The sequence below is a fragment of the Pseudorca crassidens genome, chromosome 4, assembly GCF_039906515.1.
Source record: "Pseudorca crassidens isolate mPseCra1 chromosome 4, mPseCra1.hap1, whole genome shotgun sequence".
Taxonomy (NCBI): Eukaryota; Metazoa; Chordata; class Mammalia; order Artiodactyla; family Delphinidae; genus Pseudorca; species Pseudorca crassidens.
In genome coordinates, this window is record NC_090299.1 from 5,111,296 (window position 1) to 5,128,955 (window position 17,660).

The 17,660-nt window shown below is 41.1% G+C and overlaps 1 long non-coding RNA gene across 2 annotated transcripts in view; it reads left to right on the forward strand.

The window, feature by feature from the left end:
• LOC137223395 (uncharacterized) overlaps positions 1 to 2,939 on the forward strand; it is a 157,548-nt gene extending 154,609 nt beyond the window's left edge. For both annotated transcript variants that reach the window (XR_010942850.1, XR_010942849.1), the window contains exon 3: positions 2,776 to 2,939. This is a non-coding gene — a long non-coding RNA (uncharacterized lncRNA). The remainder of the gene's footprint in view (positions 1 to 2,775) is intronic.
• The last annotated feature ends 14,721 nt before the right edge of the window (positions 2,940 to 17,660 follow it).

Here is a 17,660-nt window from a genome sequence, read left to right on the forward strand (position 1 = left end):
CTGCCCCTTCCCTTCTGAGTCTGCTGCTGCAGCTTCCCCTGGCACTACGTTTAAAAGCACAAAACGATGTGCAAGTCTGACTGTGATCCAGTGCCTTGGAACAATGTTAGCAGTGAAAGTGAACCTGGATAATTCAGGCACCTCTGAATGTTTTTCTTACAACCTGCATTGGTTTGTCTGACTGTGTACAGCAAGTAAATGAACTGGATAATCGCCATATTTCTACTCCGTGCTGTGTAGCCTGCGCCTCTGGAAACAAAAGTTTTCTCTACAACAAAGACAATCCTCAAGAACAACGATGGCCCCCGGGGGGGGATGAATCCCTTTGTCAGTGTGTGCCAAGGTATGGCTAATCCAGTTGACTCAGAAAGCACCTTTCTCCCATTTGATTTTCACTGGATAAGAGCAAGCAAACAACAGGGACAACAGCAACAAAAAACTAGAAAAACAACCAACCAAACAAAACCGAAACCACCATCACCTCCCTCCCAACCATCTCTCATTGATGTGCCCCTTCCCACTGTGCGTTCAGATCACCTGGAGGTCTTGGTAAAATGCAGATTCTGATTCAGTGGGTCTGGGGAGGGATCAGAGATTCCGCATGTCTAACAAGCTCCCGGGGATGCCGGTCCCACTGGTCCACGGGCGAACCTTGGAGAATCGAGACAGTAGCCTCATCCTGTAAGGCACGTGCACCCAAAAGTCAAGTCCGTCCCAACACGTGCCAACCTATGTGGCCCGTTAGGCCCTCAGCTTGGCGAGCTCTTCATCACAGCCTGCTTCTGTGTCTTACAGCAAATGCAAGTAGCAAGGCTCTGGTCTTGAGAGAAGGGCAAACAAATTTTCATGAAATCAAGGCAGAATGCACCTAAATATAACCCATGGCCCTCACAGACACCTCCTTGCCTGCAAGTCCTCATTGGCTTCTCGCTAGTTATTTAAAGTTCTCGGTAGGAAATTGTTCATCACTCAGAATTTAGGACAGCTTAGAAAAGTGCAATGACTGTAAATTTTCAGAGTCTGAAGTACTTGTCGCAGCAAAGAGCAAATTCTTGGAGTTCGAGTTTAAGACAAGGAAAACTCTAATCACAGCCACTCTTTTTTTTTTTTCCTCACTCCTATTAAATACCATTCTTTTTTGGTTTTATGTCTCTTAGAAAACCACCTGAACTCTTTGCTGGAAGGAATCAGATACATTATGTAAACATTTATTCTTTAAACACGGAATGTCTCCTATGTGTGAAAAAACTGTGGTAGTGACTTGCTTCTGAGTTAATAAAACAAGCCATTAACCTCTGTGAGTTTCCGTTTTCACATCTGAATAAGGAAGGGCTGGCCTGCGTGATTCCGGTTGTCTGGGATCGTGCATTCTAAGCACTGGGATACACTGAAGCAGAACATTCTGCCTGTTTTGTGGCTTTTTACTGTCCAACGCGAAGGCTTTTCTTAGCTCTTTCTGTTTCATGGCAGAGTGGGGAAGGCACACGTCCTTCTGTGTGTATCTCTCATGGTTTATAGGTGATAAGTGAGGAAAGGAATATGATTCCTTGTAGGCATGTTGCTTTTTTCTTTCTCTTTTGCGTGGAAGAGTATTCCTGTCAAAGAAAAATCCCACATAGAATTCCTATATACAAAAGTTAGAAAGGTGAAGGGGTCCAAAGTCCATCTGGGGGCCGATGCTTTGGCCCTTGAGGAGGTTCCAGAGATACCCTAGGTCCCTACAGGAGACGGATGGAAAACCGTTGCTCTAAACTGAGTTCTCTAAGGTCCAAATTCCAAACCACTCAGCTGTTCCTATGTAAATAAAGCTGGTGATGGGAAATCTAATTTAGGAAAAAAATGTGTAAGGAGCAGTGTGGAAATCTGAGTGGGCCTCGGTAAATAGAAATAAGGAGGATAGAGAGGCTGTGTCCTTCTTTTTTTTTTTTTTTTAAATATTTATTTGGCTGTGCCGGGGCTTAGTTGCAGCACTCAGGGTCTTCGTTGCTGCCCATGGGATCCTCGTTGTGGCATGTGGGATCTAGTTCCCTGACCAGGGATCGAACCCAGGCCCCCTGCATTGGGAGTGCAGAGTCTTAGCCACTGGACCGCCAGGGAAGTCCCTAGGCTGTGTCCTTCTGAGGATGGTGAGGGAAAGAGGTGCGACCTGGCCACTGTGTGTAAAGCTGGCCAGACCAGGTCTTAACAGCTCATGGTTCTTCCCATGCAAGGGGTGGATGTGAGTTTTTTAATGGAGAGGCTGGCTTTTGGACTTGTTCTTGAAACAGGAATGAGGGGCAGGCAGGGACTGAGAGAGAGAGAGAGAGAGAGAGAGAGAGAGAGAGAGAATCTGAACGAGAGAGAGAATGAATAAGAGAGAGAGAGAAATGTAGCTAGCCTGCACTCCCTGAGTCTGGTGGGCAGAAAATTAAGCAGAGCTGCTGGGAGCCCATGATGGATGGCGTGGAGGGGACTTTCCTGTCCAATGTAAGTCTGTCCATTTACATTGAGTTGGTTTGAAAGTCCCAATGTGCAAACCACAGGGGCTGAGTTTAGACCCTCAGTCGAGTATCTGCCTTCATTGCCTTTGGTGTCTGCGAAACGCTTAGCCAGTGAGTGAGAAGAGGAATCCTAGTTTTGACTTGAGCCAGTGGAGCATAAGTCCTGCTATAGCTTTCGGGCAAATGGCTTTTTATTTCATCTGTATATAAGGTAAAAAACCTCATATATATATGTGTGTGTGTGTGTGTATATATATATATGTATGTATGTATTTTTTTTTTCCTTTTCTTACAGGATGACTAAAAGGGAAGTGTTCCTTTCCTGTTGTTGCGAAGGCTGCTGTCCAGTTGAGTTGCTTCTCCAGCAGAAACAGTCGGTGTCATTAACCTTTTCTCCGTACTGTGTGAGCTGTGGAACACGAAACCGGCCTGATTGATCACATCGCCACTTCAGAACGGAGGCGGGTAGGTGTGTGGGTTGACGAACCGCTTTGGAGATTTGCGTAGTTATCACAGCATTGCCCCTCGGGGGCTGGATGACATTTTGGATCGGCCTGTGTGTGAGGGGCTGGATAAAATCAGGATGGAAGGAGAGAGGTGGGGCGAAACTAAAGGGAGAAGGTGACGCTGCCTCAGCCTCGCGGCAGCCATAACTGCGAGATGGGCTACGTTTCGGTGCTTGTCGGAAGGTGGGGCGTGATGTGTGCCTGGGGGCGGAACCAGGATGGAAAAGGGATTGAAAATCCTGTTACATGAGGAAGAGATCAAAGACCGAATGTATTTAGTGGCAAAAGAGAAATTCTACTTTGGGGTGTGTCCTATTTTTTGTCTTCAATTCTTAAAAGGCTGTTGAAGGGAGGGGTATGGAATCTCCTGTACGGCTTCTGAGGAAAAATTGGAGCCTCTTTGACTCCATTTGAGGTGAAATGTTTAAATGGAATGGGTAGCTGCTAATGGAAGTGGATTTCTCCTCAGGCCGCCATTCAAGCCAATGCCTTAAGCGAAGTGCGTGATCTGGGACGAAGTTGGCTTGGTTGACCTCTAGAGGTGCTTAGAAGGCTGTCAGACAAAGAGTCCATCACATTTCATCATTTTCTCCCCGTCTCCAATAACAACTCATGAACAATTTCTGGCCTTGCTGAAACTAGATACCCTGCCGTGGACAGAATCTAGTTTCCTGTGGAAGTGGAGTTGTACAGAATTGGCTTTTTTTCCCTTTAAGAAATAAGAAGATTAAAAGTCTCAGTTTCTGGGGGCTTCCCTGGTGGTGCAGTGGTTAAGAATCCTCCTGCCAATGCAGGGGACACGGGTTTGAGCCCCAGTCTGGGAAGATCCCACACGCCGCAGAGCAACTAAGCCCATGCGCCACAACTACTGAGCCTGTGCTCTAGAGCCTGTGCTCTGCAACAAGAGAAGCCACCGCAATGAGAAGCCCGTGCACTGCTACAAAGAGCAGCCCCCACTCGCCGCAACTAGAGAAAGCTTGTGCACAGCAACAAAGACCCAACACAGCCAAAAAATAAATAAATAAAAAATCTCGGTTTCTGTGTCCTTGTGGTACAGGAGAAGGAACAGAACTTGTAATCTAGAGCGGGATCCTAACTTAAACATTTTCTTATTGTGTGATCTTGGGCAAAGTTTCAGATTTTTAATTTGTAAATTGGAGCTAATGCTATTACCTTTGCATGGTTGTTAGAAGCATTAAGTGAGATGATATTGGTACGGTGCCCAAGACAGGGCTTGGTACACAGTAGTCACTCGATAAATGGATTTATTTCCATTTATTTCCTTTAGTCTCCCAGGTAACTAAAATAGAACAGTTGGACTGTAAGAAAAGGAAACTACAGGCCAATATCCCTGATGAATATGGATGCAAAAATTCTCAACAAAACTGCATTCAACAGCACATTAAAGAGATTATACACCATGGTCAAGTGGGGTTCACCCTTGAGATGCAGAGACGGTTCCACACATGCAACTCAGTAAGTGTGATTCATCACATTAATAGGATGAAAGATGAAAGTCATATGATCATCTTTGTGAGATAAGTGGCCATGAGGCTGCTCAGCGCGTGCTCAGACTCCCTTAGGGTGAATGCAGGTCATGGCTCCAAGACCCATGGGAGGGACGGATGAATGGTGGGGTGGAGGGATGGGATGGCAGAGCGCTGGATGCCAGTGTGTCGGTAGTTCAGACTAGAGCAGGGATCTCCTTTTGTGGTCCCATTTGCCTCAGAGCAGCGTGCATGTGTGTGTGTGCGCGCATGCGCGCACGCGCATATATTTTTCTTCTGCTTCTCCTAGACTCAAGCCGTCTATTGCATAATTCCTCTAGTCCAGTGTTCCTCAAACTCCAATGTGCGTACAAATCTCCTGGGGATCTTGAGAAAACGCAGATACCAGTTCAGCATATCGGTGGAGGGGCGTGAGATTTTGCATTTCTAACAAGCTCCCGGGCAGTGCTGAAGCTGCTGGTGTATGGACTGCACTTTGGGTGGAAAGGTTTTAGTTTGTGACACTGCTGCCTGTAGAAAGCCTCTGAAACCATCTCTAGTTGGGTGATGACTTTGGAGCCTGCCTCTCCGATCCTGCTGGGATTCCTGGAGAATGCTTCCTTATCATTGTCTTCTTTTTTTCTGCTAAGACCTATTATTTATGAGTACTATCTAGGTATCTCTTTTTCTCCAAAGATGAGGTCTACCCGCAATCTATAAAGCCCGTATTTGGGCTTCTTATAGCAACACATCTTTTTCTCAGAGTGGTGCTAACACCGCTGGTGGTGAAGCCCTAGGTACAAACCTGTTTTAGGAAAGAAATTCATCTTGTTAGAGGGAGCTGAGTACTTACAAGGCAGATAACGTTCTGCAGCTTGCTGAATTGATGAAGAGAAGCACTGAGATTCAGACTTAACCTATCTTTCATTCTTTGAATGAAGTCTATCTTCTGAATTACATGAGCCGTGTGAAGCAGAGAAAGAGAGCGATGGTTCTAGAAACAAAAACAGAGTTCTTGTCTTTTAATACAGGAGACAATGCCTCGGGATATTATTATTTGTGATCTATGGGGTGCATAGCAATATGACCGGTGTCTCACCACAGCAGACAGACGACTCTGAACCTCTGCCTTTGATGAACTCTTGTAGCTTCCCAGGGGCAATTTTCCACTGTAGAATAGCTGCTGCATCACACAATTTTGGCTTAAAAAAATCATACTAAATGAGCTGCTAGGAAACTTGGTTTCTGTTTTCAGTCTTACTGCTGACTTATTCTGACTTTGTCCAAACTCCTTCAATCTTCTGACCTGTTAGTAAATATCGCTATCAAATATTTGCTCTTGACATACCTTGAGATGTTTATTAGCTAAATTAGTCTCAAGTATTTGTGAAAACTTGCTTTTCCTTCTGAAGATATATCAGATTTCCCTACAAGGGCAAACTGTGTAAATGAGTAAAACCAACTAAACAAACAAAACAGAGAAGATGACCAGATCATCCTCTGTAAGAAAGGAGTAGAAGAGAAGACAAATTTCCTTCCCCCACTCCTTTCTTCCTTTCTTCTGACTTTTAAAAAACTTTATTTTGAAATAATTTCAGATTTATAGAAAAGTTGCAAGAATAGTATAAAGATTGCACAAATGTTAACATTTTCACCTCATTGGCTCTCATTCTCTCTCTCTTTCTATCTATATCTATATATGTGTTTTTTTCTGACCCAGTTGAGAATAAGTGGAAGACAAAGTAGATGCCCTTTATGCTTAAATGCTGCAGTGACTATACTGAGGACGTACTTACTCACAATATAGTTACGAAAATGAAGAATTAAACTGACAACACGATTAAATCTATGGACTTTATTCAGATTTTGTCAATTGCCTTCATATGTCCTTTATAGTATGACAAAAAAATAATCTTTGGTCCAGATCCAAACCAGGCTCATGTGTTTTATATAATTGTCCTGTTTCTTGTCTCATTAATCTAGAGCATCAACTCAGTCTTTCTTTCTTTCATAGTGAAGCTAAATTCTTTTTTTCAATTGAAATACAGTTGAAATACAATATTGCATTAGTTTCAGGTGTGAACTACCTAATGATTTGACAGTTGCATACATTATGAAATGACCCCACGATAAGTCTAGTCTGTCCCCATGTAAAATTATTATTATGATTGACCATGTTTCTTGTGTTGTATATTATATTCCTCTGCTTATTTATTTTATACCTGGAGTTTGTACCTCTTAGTCCCCTTCACCTATTTCACCCCCCCCCCCCCCAGACCTCCCTCCTTTCTGGCAACCACCTGCTTGTTCTCTGTATCTATGACTCTGTTTTCATCTTGCTTTGTTTGTTTTGCTTTTCAGCTTCCACATTTAAGTGAGATCACGCAGTATTTGTACTTCCCTGTGTGACTTATTTCACTTAGCCTAATACTCTTTTGATCCATGCTTACTATTGCAAATGGCTAGATTTCATTTTTAAATGGCTGAGTAATATTCCATTGTGTATATATGTATATACATATATATGTGTGTGTGTGTATATATATGTATGTATATATATATGTATACATACATATACACATACACACATATATGCATATCTTCCTTATCCATTTGTCTGTTAATGGACACTTACGTTGCTTCTAGATCTTGGATATTATAAATAATGCTGCAGTGAACATTGGAGTGCACATATCTTTTCAAATTAGAGTTTTGGTTTTCTTTGTGTAAATACCCAGAAGTGAAATTGCTGGATCATATTGCGGTTCTATTTTTAGTTTTTTGAGGAACCTCCATTCTGTTTTCTATAATGGCTACACCAATTTACAATCCCACCAACAGTGCAAGGGTTCCCTTTTCTCCACATCCTTGCCAACTCTTGTTATTTATTGTCTTTTTGAAGATAGCCATTCTGACAGGTGTGAGGTGGTATCTCGTGTTTTAAAAAAAAATTATTTTATTTATTTTATTTTGTTTTTGGCTGTGTTGGGTCTTTCTTGCTGCACGCGGGCTTTCTCTAGTTGTAGAGCAGGGGCTACTCTTCCCTGCAGTGCGTGGGCTTCTCATCGCAGTGGCTTCTCTTGTTGTGGAGCACGGGCTCTAGATGTGCAGGCTTCAGTAGTTGTGGCACATGGGCTCTAGAGCGCAGGCTCAGCAGTTGTGATGCATTGGCTTTGTTGCTCCGTGGCATGTGGGATCCTTCTGGACCAAGGCTCGAACCTGTGTCCCCTGCATAGGCAGGTGGATTCCCAACCACTGCGCCACCAGGGAAGCCCTATCTCATGGTTTTGATTTGCATTTCCCTGACGTTTAGTGATGTTGAGCATCTTTTCATGTGCCTGTTGGCCATCTGTACATCTTCTATTCAGTAGGCGGCCTTTTTGTTTTGTTGATAGTTTCCTTAGTTGTGCAAAAGCTTTTTAGTTCGACATAGTCATATTTGTTTATTTTTGCTTTTGTTTTCCTTGCCTGAGGAGACAGATCCAAAAAAATATTACTAAGGCTGATGTCAGAGAGTATACTGCCTATGTTTTTTTCTAGGAGTTTTGTGGTTTCAGGTCTTACATTTAAGTCTTTAATCCATTTTGAGTTTATTTTTGTTTATGGTGCAAGAAAATAGTCCAATGTGATTCTTTTGCATGGCAGCTGTTCAATTTTCCCAACACCACTTACTGAAGAAGCTGTCTTTTTCCTATTGTATATTCTTGTCTCCTTCGTCATAGATCAATTGACCATATAAGTGTGGGTTTATTTCTGGGCTCTGTATTCCATTCCACTGATCTATGTGTCTGTTTTTGTGCCAGTACCACATTGTTTTGATTACTGTAACTTTGTAGTATAGTTTGAAATCAGGGAGCATGATACCTCTACCTTTGCTTTTCTTTCTGAAGATTGTTTTAGCTATTTGAGGTCTTTTTTGTTTCCATACAAATTTTAGGATTATTTTTTCTAGTTCTATGAAAAATGTCATTGGTATTTTGATAGAGATTGCATTGAATCTTTAGTTTTCTTGAGGTAGTGTAGTCATTTTAATAATATTTAATTCTTCTAATCCATGTACATGGTATATCTTTCCATTTGTTTGTGTTGTCTTCAATTTCTTTCATCAGTGTCTTATAGTTTTTCTGAGTATAAGTCTTTTATCTCCTTGGTTAGGTTTATTCCTAGGTATTGTATTCTTTTTTTTTTTTTTTTTTTTTTTTGGCGGTATGCAGCCCTCTCACTGTTGTGCCCTCTCCCGTTGTGGAGCACAGGCTGCGGACGTGCAGGCTCAGAGGCCATGGCTCACGGGCCTAGCCGCTCCGCGGCATGTGGGATCTTCCTGGACTGGGGCACGAACCCGTGTCCCCTGCACCAGCAGGCGGACTCTCAACCACTGCGCCACCAGGGAAGCCCATATTCTTTTTGATGCAATTATGAATGTAATTGTTTTCTTAATTTCTATTTTTGATAGTTCATTGTTAGTATATAGAAATGCAACAGATTTCTGTATATTAATTTTGTGTCCTGCAACTTTACTGCATTCATTTATTAGTTCTAAAAGTTTTTTTGGTGGTGTGTGTGTCATCTTTAGGATTTTCTGTATGAAGTAGCATGTCATCTGCAAACAGTGACAGTTTTACTTCTTCCTCCCCAATTTGGATTCCTTTAATTTCTTTTTCTTGTCTGATTGCTGTGGGTAGGACTTCCAGTACTATGTTAAATAAAAATAGTGAGAGTGGATATCCTTGTCTTGTTCCTGATCTCAGAGGAAATGCTTTCACCTTTTCACTATTGAGTATGATGTCGGGTGTAAGTTTATCATATATGGCCTTTCTTATGTTGAGGTATCTTGCCTTTATACCCATGTTGTTGAGAGTTTTTATCTTAAATGGATGATGAATTTTGTCAAAAGTTTGTTTTTTCCTGCATCTATTGAGATGATCATATAATTTTTATTCAATTTTGTAACTGTGGTGTATCACATAGATTGATTTGTGGATACTGAACCATCCTTGCATCCCTAGAATAAATCCCATTTAATCATGGTGTATGATCCTTTCACTATATTGTTGAATTCAATTTGCTAATATTTTGTTGACGATTTTTGCATCTATGTTCATCAGTGATACTGGCCTGTAATTTTTTCTTTTTGTGATGTCTTTGTCTGGTTTTTGTATCAGGGTGATGCTGACCTGATGCTGAATGAGTTTGGAAGTGTTCCTTCCTCGCAGTTTTTTTGCAATAGTTTGAGAAGGATAGGTGTTAACTTTTCTTGAAAAGTTTAGTAGAATTCATCTGTGAAGACATCTGGTCCTGGAATTTTGTTTGTGGTGAGTTTTTTTTTTTTTAATTAATTTTTTAAAATATTTATTTATTTATTTATTTTGGCTGCGTTGGGTCTTCTTTGCTGTGCACGGGCTTTCTCTAGCTGCGGCGAGCGGGGGCTACTCTTTGTTGTGGTGTGTGGGCTTCTCACTGTGGTGGCTTCTCTTGTTGTGGAGCACAGGCTCTAGGTGCTCGGGTTTCAGTAGTTTTGGCATGTGGGCTCAGTAGTTGTGACTCACAGGCTCTAGAGCGCAGGCTCAGTAGTTGTGGCACATGGGCTTAGTTGCTCTGCGGCATGTGGGATCTTCCTGGACAAGAGCTCGAACCCACGTCCCCTGCATTGGCAGGCGGATTCTTAACCACTGTGCCACCAGGGAAGCCCTTGTTGTCAGTTTTTTAAATTACTAATTCAATTTCATTACCATTAATTGGTCTGTTAATATTTTCTATTTCTTCCTGATTAAGTCTTGGGAGATTGTACGTTTCTAGGAATTTATCCATTTCCTTTAGACTATCCATTTTATCAGCATATAGTTGTTCATACTGGTCTCCTATGATTTTTTGTATTTCTGTGCTGTCCATTGTAACTTCTTTTTCATTCCTGATTTTATTTATTTGGGCTCTCTCTCTCTCTCTCTTTTTTTTTCCTTGATGAATCTGGCTCAAGGTTTCCAATTTTATTTATCATTTCAAAGAACCAGCTCTTAGTTTCATTGATCTTTTCTATTGTTTTTAAGTCTCTATTTCATGTATTCCTGCTCTGATCTTTATGATTTCTTTCCTTCTACTAACTTTGGGTTTTGTTGGTTCTTTTTCTAGTTCCTTTAGGCTTAAGTGTTAGATTGTGTGTTTGAGATTTCTCTTGTTTCCTGAGGTAGGCTTGTATTGCTATAAACTTCCCTCTTAGAACTGCTTTTGCTGTGCCTCATAGATTTTGGATTGTTGTGTTTCCATTTTCATTTGTCTCCAGTAGTTTTTTTTTTTTTAACTGTTCAAACTACTCTTTTATTTATTTATTTATTTATGGCTGTGTTGGGTCTTTGTCTCTGTGCGAGGGTTTTCCTAGTTGTGGCAAGCGGGGGCCACTCTTCATCGTGGTGCGTGGGCTTCTCACTATTGTGGCCTCTCTTGTTGTGGAGCACAGGCTCCAGACGCGTAGGCTCAGCAATTGTGGCTCAAGGGCCCAGTTGCTCCGTGGCATGTGGGATCATCCCAGACCAGGGCTCGAACCCGTGTCCCCTGCATTAGCAGGCAGATTCTCAACCACTGAGCCACCAGGGAAGCCCTCTAGTCGTTTTTTATTTCCTCTTTGATTTCTTCAATGACCCACTGGTTGTTTAGTAGCATATTGTTTAGCCTCCATGTTCTTGTGTTTTTTGCAGTTTTTTCCCCTCATCGTTGATTTCTAGTCTTATGCTGGTATAGTCAGAAAAGATGCTTGAAATGATTTCAATCTTCTTAAAATTATACTGAGACTTGTTTTGTGGCCCAGCATGTGATCTGTCCTAGAGAATGTTCCATGTGCTCTTGAAAAGAATGTGTATTCTGCTGTTTTTGGATAGAATGTTTTAGATTAAATGTATCTATTAAATCCATCTAGTATAATTTGTTGTTTAAGACCCGTCTTTCTTTATTAATTTTTTTTGGTCTGACTGATCTGTCCATTGATGTAAGTGAGGTGTTAAAGTCCTCTACTATTATTGTGTTACTGTCAATTTCTCCCTTTATGTTTGTTAATATTTGCTTTATGTATTTAGGTGCTCATATGTTGAGAGCATATATATTTTCAATTGTTATCTTCTTGATTGATTGATCCCTTTACCTTATGTAATATCCTTCATTGTCTCTTGTTACACTCTTTGTTTTAAAGCCTCTGTCTGATATAAGTATTGCTATTCTAGCTTTCTCTTTTTTTCCATTTGCATGGAATACCTTTTCCACCCTCTCACTTTCAGTATGTGTGTGTCTTTAGATCTGAAGTGAGTCTCTTGTAGGTAGCATATATATGTCACTTTTTTAAATTTTTTTTTGCGGTATGCGGGCCTCTCACTGTTGTGGCCTCTCCCGTTGCAGAGCACAGGCTCCAGACGCGCAGGCTCAGCAGCCATGGCTCATGGGCCCAGCCGCTCTGCGGCATGTGAGTTCTTCCCAGACCGGGGCACAAACCTGTGTCCCCTGTGTTGGCAGGCGGACTCTCAACCACTCAGCCACCAGGGAAGGCCTGTCTTGTTTTTTTAAATCTGTTCAGCCTATATCTTTTTATTGGAGTATTTAGTCCATGTACATTTAAAGTAATTATTGATAGGTATGTACTTATTGCCATTTTGTTAATTGTTTTCTGGTTGTTTTTGTAGTTTGCTTCCTTTCTTCTTTTCTCTCTTACCTTGTGATATGATGATTATTTTTAGTGTTATCTTTGGATTCTTTTCTCTTTTTTTTGTGCATGTATCTATTATAAGTTTTTGGTTAGCCATTACTATGAGGTTCATAATAAAAACATATATCTATATATAATTATTTTAAGTTGATGATATTTTAAGTTCAAACACATTCTAACCACCCTACATTTTTATTCTCCACCCCCATGTTTACTATTTTTGACATCATATTTTATGTATTTTTGTTTTGTGTATTCCTTAACTAGTTATTATGGATATAGGTGATTTGACTACATTTGTCTTTTTTTTAAAAAAATATTTATTTATGGCTGTGCTGGGTCTTCGTTGCTGTGCGCAGGCTTTCTCTACTTGCAGCGAGTGGGGACCACTCTTTGTTGTGGTGCGTGGGCTTCTCATTGCAGTGGCTTCTCTGTTGCAGAGCACGGGCTCTAAACATGCAGGCTTCAGTGGCTGTGGCACGTGGGCTCATTAGCCATGGCTTGCAGGCTCTAGAGCGCAGGCTTAGTAGTTGTGGCACATGGGCCTAGCCGCTCCACGGCATGTGGGAACTTCCCAGAACAGGGCTCAAACCCGTGTCCCCTGCATCGGCAGGCAGACTCTCAACCACTGCGCCACCAGGGAAGCCCGAGAACATTCTTTTTTGAAGCACACAAGCAGAGTTTGGGGAGCAAACTCCTTCTTTGAATTCTTGGCCCTTTTCTGCTCTTCTCTTTCATGGTGTCCTCAGATTCTTATTTACTGGCTCCTCATGGAGGATGTCATCAGGGTGGTTGTAGCCTGGGAAGACTTTAGCACAACTTGGGTAATATAGCTTTATATTATATAAGTGTAATGTTGACCCATTTCAAAGGTCAGAATGAAACATGAAAAAAAGGTTTAAAATGACACTTTCCATTCATCGAAATCTGTCTCTTTTGCAATGAAACTAGAATTCATGATTACATGACATGATATATAAATATACACACACAAATATATATCTCTCAATATCCACACACGCATGCACACATTTTGTACAAGCTTTTGTGATCACATATCTGGGCATCATCCCCTGTGGGTGTTAATTTCTAACTGTTTAGATACTCTTTTATCTGTATCCCAGATTAGAAGCGCAGCTGCTCTCCAGTCTTAGACACACTTGCTTGATCTTGGAATGACATTAGGGGGTTTCTTGTGACTGGTTTGCTGAGATCATTAAGAAAATCAGTCTTAAAGATTGGTTTAGGCTGGTTTTCCTTTGGTTCTCGAGTGGACTTTCTCTGGACCTTTCTGACCTTTAACTCTATTCAGTCTTTGCTTATCCTGATCTTATGGTGCCTTTAAACCCCAGAGGGCAACTAGACACTGATGATCCAAAGTTATTTATGAGCGTGATGGCTGTATTAGTGGTTTTCCCATTTTGCCTTTCTCCCTGCAGCTTTTAACCTGAAAGCATTTTGGAACAGGGTCTGTTTTCCTATAACTGCCTTCTTGTACTGGTTGAGCAAAAAATCAGAGCAGTGATTGAGTCCTCAGCACTATTATGGCACTACAGAGTAATAACATTTATCACACTTCTTTTTCAGCCCTTTAGAGAGTGACATTTCACAGTGTAATTTTGCTTCACAGATCTTTCCCTTGCGAGTTTTAACTTTCAGGGTAGAATTCTCTCTTATGGCTTCACCTTTTCCCTCTTTTGTGTATCTGTAAGAAGTTGCACAAATCAGCTTCCTCTCAGCATAGCAAATGGAATCAGGTCGTGCTCCCAAGTGCCCTTCACCTCGAGATTCCTGATGGTTTCTTCCTTATTTGTCGTGAACAGGCGCAAATTGCCTCACCTCTAGTTGTCCTTTCCACTTTATGAAACAAGCAATAGCAACACAGCTCTAAAAATTCCAAGATGACCTGCATTTTTCTCTTTTTATTATCCCTTAAGAAATGTCTCAGTAATTGAAGTCTAGAGGAGCAGAGTTTTGTCATCTTGTCATTTAGCATCTTACTTATGTTTGGTTTATTTATCCTGTGCCTTTAAACCCCAGTGGGCAACATCTGCCTAAGGGACCTAAAGAAATGAAACCAAGAATATTGTCATTAATTCAAAGGCCAGAAGTTAAGCAGAGGTCTTAGTGCCCACGGTGGTCTGAGAGTCAGAAGGAGGAAAAGGAAGAGAAGAACGCGCGAACATTTTAGTAGGCAACAGCAGAGATGCGAGACATCTGTGCCCAAGATTCATACTGCATGCTACATTTTATTTATTTATGGGGACATGGGTGTCTGTTTTTGTCCCTCTATAGTAATTTATCAGTGAGTTCATCTTGATTTACTAGTGCACTGAGGACCCGCACTGCTAATTCCCCTTGATTTCATATATTTCTTTTACCTTAACTCATAAAGCTTCAGCGTTGCCTTTATCATCCGTATGTGTTTCTTTGCAAGTCCGACTTGTTTTGATCTATAGCATGAGCCCTCTTTCCCCACTTCTTTGTCCCGTCTTCACAGATTGCTTTCCTCAGTATGACATTTCAGTCATTTGATTTTTCCCAACAGGTTCCCTGATGCCAACCAGGTCATGATACCCTAGCGTCACTTCAAGACCTTCCTGGTTATTTCCCTTGGTTCCTAGGATTTGTGGACCGGCACCTAAGAGATTTACTGATGATTTGTCTCCTCTTTTAGGTTTTTGTTTGCTTAGATCCAAACCACAGGTGGTAAATTAGACGGCCTGAGGATATCTGGAATTGTGTGAAATGGGAGCTTTGTTCTGCTTGGTAGAGAGTGCTGGAATGTTCTATCACAAGCGTTGTCACAGAAGGCCCATGTCTGGAATTGCTTTACAGAGAAGGATTCTGCTAGCCTTTGTAAATCAAATACCATCTACCTAATTTCCCTGAGAGCTTCTAGATGGGGAGAGTTGGATTATCAATTTTCAAAGTGGTTTGTCTTTTAAAAAGAGGAACACACCTGTAAGAAACTCATATAATTTCGGTTCGAAGGGGATAGAAGACATTTTTTCTTGTTTCATTTGTTTTTCATTGGTACTATATTTGTGGGATCTGAGCCACACACACATATGCAGACGGACACCTACGTATATATAACGGAGAGACAGAGAGAAAGAGAAAAAAATTCCTTTTTTAAATTCTCATGCTATTGGCATTAAAACACTGAATGCTGCATTATCACGAGAACTTCAGCTGTCCCGATTTACATTAGTGACATCTATTTCGGGTGTCAGACAAGAGAAAGCTGTACAGAATTATTTTTTTCTGATCTTTTTAGCTTTCTTTAAACAGTTTCTGTGATTCCACATGGAGAGAGGTTTTGTGGCTGCGTATGACATTAGAAAAGTAGCCTTGTTAGGAAAAGTAGCCTTGTCCTTAAATTGAGTATAATTCAGGAATTTCCCCATTATTTAAAATTATAATTCCGCGAAGGGCACTCCTAATTCTCTATTCTGTTGCTTTACTCTGTGAAGCATGTGTGGCTGGGTTCTTTCAGGGCTGTTCTAGTTGAGGTCTGTGAAGTTGATCCCACCTCATATCGTGATGGTGGATGAAAGACTTTCTGCCTGTGGGTAGGGAATGCCTGTTAATGCCGCCGCCCGCCCCCCACCCCGTGCTATTACCATCCCCCCACCCCATTCACTGCTGAGGGTACATTGACCATAAGACACTGCGGTGTCTACTTTTCCATTGTTCCCTCACCTGTTAAATAAAGGAGTTCAATAAGTCACCCAGTCCTAAAATCAAATTTAAAATGGGCTTCTATTGCAGTTGGAGGGCTTTGGGTAGCTATAAGGAAGAATTTCCTGATGCTGAGGATATCAAATTGCTTGAATGGTTGTATAATCACATTCTCAACAGACCTTAAGAAATATTTTAATCTCTGTCAGATACCTGAAGGCAGAGGAAAGAACCGTTTGACACCAGGTCCATAACTCAGTTCTGTAGTAGGGGAAACCACAACAGGTAATACCACTTTGTAATTTCTGATAATGGTACATGGATTTCTGCCCAATATTAATGTTTTATTGATTCAAAAATGTTCCTGGAATCCAGTGAAACGAATCCAAGCTGATAGACAGGATGACTAAGTAAATAATAGCAAAGCAGTAACCAAAAATGTCCAGAGAAAAAATTATGGGGAAAAAAATCCCTAATGAAGAACGTATGTTTAATATCAGAGGTAAATAATAAAAAGTCAAATTAACTTACTTAAAAAATCCATTTTTGGGGCTTCCCTGGTGGCGCAGTGGTTGAGAGTCCGCCTGCCAATGCAGGGGACACGGGTTCGTGCCCCGGTCTGGGAAGATCCCACATGACGCGGAGTGGCTGGGCCCGTGAGCCATGGCCACTGAGCCTGCACGTCCGGAGCCTGTGCTCCACAACGGGAGAGGCCACCACAGTGAGAGGCCCACGCACCGCAAAAAAAAAAAAAAAAAAAAATCCATTTTTGAAAAGGAACAAAAATTACAAAAAAAGGAAAAAAAGTAGAATTAAAACCTGACCTTTGAACAAGAGACACCATGGGGTCAGATTTGAGGGCACAAAGGGAAAAAATAGTATTAATATTATTTCTTTCAAGACATTAGTAAGTGAAGTCGTAGGCAAATGTGATCTGTACGTCCAAAAGTTCCACATGACTTATCTGACACCAGGGTTAAAAATAATACATATATGCCTGTTGGAATTACCACCAAGTAGAGTGCAGTAGCAGAAACAACGTTTGTCCCTCATCTCCAGCATTTTATATATTCCACCAATCCTTACCAATGGGATTTATGAAGTATTATACAGAATTTAATTATCCTATTATAATAGTATATACACTCTGAAATTAGGAATATGCTGCAGGCGTTGACTGAAAATGCATAGGCTGATGGCTTTTAACAAGAAGGGAAGACAAGATTCAAAAACAAAACAGACTCCTAAGTGTTGAGCTATGGCTTCTTCTCAAAACGCCTTCTCACAGATTTTTTTATTTTTAAACTGAGAGAAAAGTACTGATTGACCATTTCTGTAAGGGGCATAATTTATCTGCACTGATTAAAATGGTCAAGTGATAGCTCCTTATATCCCAGGTAAATGCTTCCTTTGTGCTTTCCAGACACGAATTTCTGACATGATGTGGGAAAAGCTGACGAAGTCAGTCTGTGGGCTGTGTTTTTATCCAGAAGGTGGCTTGAGATGGATTCATGGCAAATCACAGTAAATTATTTATCAGATAATAGGTGTGGTAATTGTTCTTATTTATCATCAGTATAACTTGCCTTGTTCTCCTGTCATGCTTTCAATCAAACCCTCCCCAAAGATTTGCAGGTTAAGATATACAGCCAAAAGGCCATTCCAACAGTGTTTACTCATAATGGCGCACTGATTATCTCCTAATTGAAAAATGTAAACTAGGGGCTTTGTAAGTCATGCGAGCGACCCTTGCATTTCTAACTCAATGAGGAGAGTCATTCTGTACCTCCTGCCTCCTGCCAAAAGGAACAGCACAATT